The sequence below is a fragment of the Teleopsis dalmanni genome, chromosome 2 (assembly GCF_002237135.1).
Source record: "Teleopsis dalmanni isolate 2A chromosome 2, ASM223713v2, whole genome shotgun sequence".
Classification (NCBI taxonomy): domain Eukaryota; kingdom Metazoa; phylum Arthropoda; class Insecta; order Diptera; family Diopsidae; genus Teleopsis; species Teleopsis dalmanni.
Window position 1 is genome coordinate 90,157,006 of NC_051847.1, and position 7,939 is coordinate 90,164,944.

Below are 7,939 nucleotides of genomic sequence, written 5' to 3' on the forward strand. Positions count from 1 at the left end.
ATTCTGTTGGAAAGCATGTTTTGGGTAAGTAAGTATGGGTTGTTGGCATTCCAGTAGAAGACATTTGCCCTATAAGTATTGTATTCGATCAAAGTTTTGAATATAAATCTGAAGTCAGTGATAATGTAGAGATTAGAGTAAATAATGAATATTTTGCAGTCACCCCAAAAACAGGTGTTCGTCCTCTAAGTGATACGTCGCAATTTTCACGGAATTCAAGTGTTGACAGCTTTTATGATTGTTTTGAAATAGGTGAAGTTAGAGTTTCGAATGAAGTTTCAAACAATCATATAGCATACAGAGAATATAAAGAGGCTGGAGAGTTTTGGAGGTTAGTTAACATTATAGTTAGCAAACATTATATATAATTTTAATAATACATATATCGTTTCTAATGTTAAAATATATTTGTGTGCTATAGAAAAACTCCGAAAACTGATTACACTTATTCTCCATTGTCACCACATCGCAGAGCTTTAGGCAATGGATATATTGGTATGCCGAATTTATCACGTCGTGGCTTACGTGAGGATAATGTGGTTATAATAAACCAACCTAAAAATTATGTTAAACCTGGCCGTTGGTTCAATCCTGGTTTCTTAAAATTCTTCTTCGGCCTTTTGTTTATGGCTTTCATTGGTTTTTTTGCTGGTAATTAATTAAGCATTTTATTTTTAATTTTTATTTTTTACAAAATGAATATAATTAATTTTTTTTTATTTTATGTAACTGCACAGTAATGTTAGTATATTTCGATACATCTGGATTAAAAGGATATATACTAAAAATATTTGAAGATTTTATCAAAGGGGAGAACCCACAAATATACTAATAAATGTTTGCAACATTTCATAAATAAAAACAAGTTTATTTTTTTTTTAATTAATAAATTTGTTAATTTAATTATGTAGTTCGCAAAAAATTTTTTAATTTTTTTAACTTCAAATAATTATAATTTTTTTATTAAAATTATAAATAAAGAATAAAATAAAAATATGTTTATAAACTTTATATATAAAAATATAATGAATAGCAACTCACAAATTTGCCAAAATAATATGTCGAAGAGGCAAATAAAAATCTGTTAATAACATTCAAATCAGAGTGTCTGCCTTTAACCTATCGCCCACCTTCTCTGAGTGCTATGGAAACTACAGAACCAAACAGGAAATTGAATGTGAAAAATCACTTTAAAAGAACAGTTAAACTAAATCGCAAATTATGCGTTATAGTATAAGCGTCTAATATCAGCAGAAATTATTGAGTAAACGTGGAATTTATTCTGCACCATGGACCTATAGGTAGAATGAATGTAGTGCAATAGACTTTAGTGATTATCCATTTTCAATCTCTGATAAGAGATGAGAGTGTGTTTTGTAGATGGGAAATCTATTTTGTTTCAATGACCTTTAGGTGAAATCAATTTGATAGCATAATTAATAGATGAAGTGTCAGTTCGATGATTGTATGTTGTCAAGTACTTAAAGACTTGGTGAAAATATTTGTACCGTTTTAGGTTTGTTAATAATTATCCAACATAGGTTCTGTAATTCCATCGGTTATAAAACGCCATTGTGACTCATTAGTAGCGCGTCGGTTTCAGTTAGAACACATGAGTGAAAGAACAACTCTGATGCATTGGATGTTAGGACCCTGCAGTGTAGCTGTTTTGATTATTAAGGTTGTCTCAATGAAGGGAATGTCGTAGTGACTTTGGTTAAAACTCTGTATTACATAGCTAGAATGCCAGTATTTGTTTACCCTTATTTGATGTAGACTTAAGTTAGTTAGATTTCGTTCCTCAATAATTATAAAATTATGTAAAAATATATTACTTCAATCAGCATCGGTACAATCATTTTGTAGAAGTCACTGGTTGTAAAACTACGCAGAAACTTTATTAAGTTCTCTGTATCTGATGGATTTGATACAGTTATAAGTTAATAAAATGATGTAATACCCCGATAAACGGCCCATTGTAATAAGAACTGCCGGTATCAATTGAAGTTGAGTGTTGGAGGAACGGAACTTTCCTTTTTAAGTAAGTTCTGCCCATCTAAATTTCTTCTTTGCTTTAAGTAACAGTACCTTGTTAAGAAAATGCAACTTTTCATCGAGTGAAAGCATTAATACCAATACTTTTCCTGAGTAGTTTTAAATATTACCTGCTGCCTCCACGACACTCCTGTATGAATTCGATCTAATATTCAGGACATTTGAAATTGTGTTCACTTCGATCCCGAGGTACTAGATATAAACTTTGGATCGTATGTTGCAAGTGAAAATTTCAATTATACTCCAAAACAGTATAGTCTACAAACTATAGTGACTAATAGAGTTTAAGCGTCTTTTGCGTCAGGCATGCTTTACCTCGAGAATTGTTTAACCATTACAACGAAAGAAGAAACAAAAGGAGATAAAAAAAGGAGTCAAGAGAGAGTGACAGAGAGAGAGAGAGAGAGAGAGAGAAGAAAAAAGGAGAAACGATATTAGAAAAAAAGAGAAGAAAAAATTGAGAGACAAGTGTAAAAAAGGTAAGAAAGAATAGAGACTAGAAACTAGAGAAAGATTAGGAGGAGCGAACTAAACCGATTTATTTAGTATACAATATGTTTTATAATTGATTTTTAAATAAATTTACTAAAACTACAGAAAAACTGACGAAAATTTCGATAAAGTACAATGCTCTATTTTGTTAATTTTTGTTGAATTTAATGAAAGAAAAAATAAAATATGCGAAAATAACTTTAAATTTTTAAGTTAATTTTGGTTCAATATGATCACCTTTAGCATAAATGATGGCCTTCAAACGGCCAATGAAGCTATCGCACGCTGTTCGCAAGTGACTTTGCGGTATTTTGGACCATTCTCGGCTTAGCACTTACTTTAGACGACCTCACTTTTTAAAATATCCCAGACTGAGAAATCTAAAGGGTTTACATCAGATGAACACTGTGGTCCTGTTTTTAAGGAATAAAGCATAGAACGTTGTTTTTTAGCCATTGGTTGACCCATGCTTGCGACCGAAATGCTCAACTGCTTAGGGCTTCAGTGCGTGTTCTAAAATAGTTTCCCAATAGATTTGAGCATTTACTTTTACACTACGATCGATAAACATGAGCGGAAAGCGACCAGCAGTCGTTAAGGCGGTACACATCAACACCATCGGTTGCGTCTGCTTGGCCATTCGTATGTTTAAATTTTCAGGTGACCTATGCTGAATTACGAATGGTGACTCATCAGAAATAACCAAATTCGGCAAACCGAATTCTGCAATTTTCATCAGCAACCCTGTATTTCGCCTTGTCTCACATCATAGCTGGTTCTAAACGAAATAGTCACCACAAAGTTGTGAAAGGTCATCATTACTAGGATAATTGTTTATTTTTTTTGTAAAATAGTATGATACGAGGGATATGTTGTATGTAATTCTAACTGCTACTATCTCTCTTAGTGATTATTTAAATTATGTTTACAATATATATATCTCAACTTTATTTTTATATTCTAAGATACTTTACTTAATGAAATCTCAAATAAGATTTTGTATGCATTTCCATTTGTTCTTAATTTCATTAGCCTCTGAGTCATTGTTTGTGAAATTTTACATAAACCACATGCAAACTGCCCTTCCCTTCAAAGGAATATGGTAAGTGTATCCTTTACACAGGATTGTGAATGTGCAATTACGCAAATATTTTTAAATGTTCATTGTTTCACATGAGCTTTGTTCTTGAGTTGCTTGAGTTGCTGATGCATTTCACTGTTGTTTTGATGTCAACTTGAACGCAAACAGTTCTAAGTATCTGCATTATTTTTGCTCTTATTTTCAGTAGTTTTCAGTGGAACTGCTTCATTTGTGCTCCAAGGACTTGAATCTGACAGTGGCCTCTATTGTTGTTCTCAAATACAGTAGCTGCCATAGTGCCACCACCACATAGTGCACAGTAGCTGTTCGTCGGAAGCCAAACATATGTACGTCTGCTCGTATCCCTCTACTGTTATCCTTCTGCTAGGAGGTAGGAGCTAGGAAATCTAGCTGTGCTAAGCAAATAAAGTCTTCTTGTTGTCTCTGTTGTGCTCTAGTATTTGTGTTTGTAATTGTGTGTTAAGGATATATCAACATTTTGACAGTTGCATGCTTGCAGCTTTGCGGTAATAAACTTAAAAAATTAGTTACACATACGCCAACGCTGCAATTGACATGCGAAAGGATGCAAAGCGCATTAAAATAATGAATGCGGGTCATAATGAATGCGATACTTTCCGTCCCCTGGGATTAAATTGAATTAAAAAATGAGAATTATGAATTAAAATTTCAATTTTAATTTTTATTTTTATTATCGTAACGTTTTTAAGTTTTTTATACTTACGCCTTAAATTATATATTAAACTTTATTCCTGGGTGGAGTGCCTGCTTGTGTTCCAATTAAATATTTTACAACTTCTTTATGTCAACTAATGAAAATGCACAGATTTGGGGCGAATGAAAAATTTTAAGAGATAAATTTCGCAATTAAGTTTAAGGCTTAAAAAACTTTTAAAGTTTTCAGCAGACAATGAGGAAGCTGCGCTGAATTGGACCTTTACATGTGAGTCGACTGTAAATTTAAGGACACATGCACCCAGTATATACTCCTACTTTCGATGCATAAATTGAACTTTGAAGGTCCTTTGAAACATTTTTTAACTATGCAGTAATATTTACAAGCCCCCACCCTACTTCGATGTCTTAAATTAGTGATTAATGACTCAAGACTCAAGGCCTGCACTATAGTAGGTGCATCATTTTGTATAACAAATATGCTAAGTACAATGTGGGGTTTATTCTTGAAAGCTAGATTAGTAATATAGCTGTGAAAGGAAACAAAATTAGTGACTTAAAATATGAAAATAACACAATAATACGACCTTATGAAGAAGCACTTCCCATGTTGATGGAAAATCCCATTAGTCGAATTCACAACCTAGAAATAAAATCGTACAAAACGAAAGTTAGGATTATTATTTAAAAAGGGGTAGTGTACTGTGTTCTAACAGATCTATTGTGCCCCTTAGTTGGATTAGAGTGTTTCTACAAGTCCGATTTATTTAATGAAAGACAATATGAAGCCTACCTTTTCTAGTCTGGAATCCTTATGATTAATGAAACATCCTCCTAGGTCTTTCTTCTATTTGTGCATTAGTGCCGGGCATTCCGTAACACATAGTATGCCGTTTCTCCCTCTTTTCTACAGTATTTACAGTCTGAATTGGATTGAATTCCTAGCTTTGCTAGGTGATTATTTAATATTCAGTGACCGTTTAATAATCCCGTGATGATTTTTTGGTTATTTTTTGATTGTTCTATGCAATCTTTAAAACGTTTTAGGTTGTAAGTCCCTAAAAGCATATTAGATGTGATAGTCTTGGTAGCCATTCCTAATAGAGTTCTCTTTCCTTTTATAGTTCCTTTAAAGTAAGGATAATTGACATAAAAAAATAATTAGAGCATTGGCGTAGCTAGGACTAGATTTTTGTGGTATGTGTTTTATTATCAAGAAGAGGTCTAATTTGTAAACCTTTCAATCCTGACTGTGCAACTTAATCGTAGGCAGTACTAAAGCAACGTTGGCAACATCAGACCCTTTCTTTTCCTTGTAACGATTGAGCTGAATCATACACAATCACGCACAAGACATGCTTGTATATAGCAGTACTAATCAAATCATAATCAAATGATGATTAATTAAGAATAAACTCACATTATTTTATGAAAGAATATACGGGAATCTCTGATTTTCAGTTTTTACTTTAACTGAAATCTACTTATTGGAATACTATATATTAAGAGTTTGCATTTTCTGATATATTATAACGAAAAGTATACTATAATATTTTTATACTCAACAAATGACAAGTGAAGATCAGGAGTAAATAAGGCAAACAAGAGCATGCAAGGAAGATGGACAGCTAGACTGATAACTAAAGTAACCACCTGCCTCATACGGAAATCGGGAGACACAATTTACTATATCACTCAGATGCTAACCAAACATGGAAGCTTTTGCATGGAAAATGGAGATTTTCCCGGGTGAGTTTAGTGAGTGATGATATGTATACATCATATCAATATGTTAGAGAGTCGGACCCACCATTCCGACTCACTTCCTCTTCCACAAGTAAAAAAAAAAACAGGAAAACGAAATAGAATTATTTAAGTTTTAGAACTATTATTATTCAGAAATCTATAAAAAGCAATATATTGCTTACGAATATGTAGAGCATTACCGATTTTGTGCTATTGCTTTGTTAGCATTGTTTTCAGTGACGTATACAGGGATTAATAAGAGTATTCATTTTCTTTGACAATATAATCTAAAGATATGTTGCAAAAATATTGACAAACAAAATATTCGCTAGTATATCTTTTCTCTTGGTACAATCCTAGTAGCTCCACTAACTATTTCAGTGTAGTTGTTGGAACAACTGCCTTTGGTAAAGGTGTTAGTTGTCACTAATCACACGATTAGTCACCACTGCACTTTTTTTTGTGAGGTCAGACAAAATTATTTTTACTAGAATTTTAATTAAATCTTAATACATATATAAAATGATTTTTTGAAACCACTAAATTTGGGAAGCCGTTAGTGCTCACTGATTCCAGTACTTGCACTATAAGCAGTAATCAAATATATGTGCCAATGATTGCAGGCTTTAAAGTAGTTGGAAAATTTAATTACTAAAGATTTCTGCACAGAAAACACTGGTAGTAGTTTCCAAGCAATTAAACGAGCTATTACAATGACGCATTTTAACATCATAAAAGTCATTAAAACCTTTCGTGAGTTTACAAGACTTTGATTTGATAAATGGATTGGTGTTTCCAAGAGCTAGCTATGCAGCCGATACATGGAATATTAAGAAATCAGACAAACAAAAGATCGAAACCATTGAATTGTGAATATATCGAAAGGTATTAAACAGTCCATAGAACTGACGTACATATGTGTACTTCAGGAACTAAGTGTATAAAATGTATGCATTTCCGGACTTATAAAAATAATCTGTTATATATATCTGGCTTATTTCAGTTTTGTAAGGAAATAATTAGAAATCTTGAAACAACCAGTCGTGAATCGAAAATTGTAGGAAAGTAGAAAACGAAGAAGATCTCTTACTTAGTGGGTAGATTAAATCAGTTAAACTGGCTATTTTGCAATTATTTATACTTTAATATCATCCAGATTTCAAAATATTATTTATTACACACATTTTGTAGAAAATAAAAATTGCAATTTTTCTTCAAATTTTAAAAGCGTTGTGGACATAATTGTTAATTTATAATTCTTATTTGGTTTATATAAGCCTCATTTTTATTGTTAAGTAATAATTCTCATTCCTTTTATATATTGTGTCCTATATATAGTTTCATACGAAATGAACAGCTAAGATGATTTTAATAGAAAATATATTTGGGGTTGAATGCTGTCGCTTTAGTTTGGGACTGTTTTTTTTTTGAAGGATTCTAGTTGAATGTTATTTGTGTCGTAAGAAGAGTGAAAAATGTGACTAGGATAGTCTTTGTCACGGTTGCCATTTGAAAATTTTTTTCTGTACCAAAATTGGTTTAAAAAGGTACCATTTCTGTAAAAAAAGGTCCAAAATTTTTTTGGCCTTTTTATTTTTTCGTTCTGTGTTTTTCATAGTGTTATAAATGAACAAAATATAAAATAGTGCAAAGTTGCATTTATGAAAAAAATTAATTGGAAATATCCACAATAAAGTTGGGTCGTCAAAAATGTACCATTTTTTGAACATGAGTACCAAACGAAAAAAAAAGTACCAATTTTGGTACTAAAGTACCATAAGTGGCAACCGTGTTTGACATTGACAATATGGTCACAGCCGACCATATCATGTGGTCTCAAATGGCAGTGAACGCTAGTGCGCTTAGTTA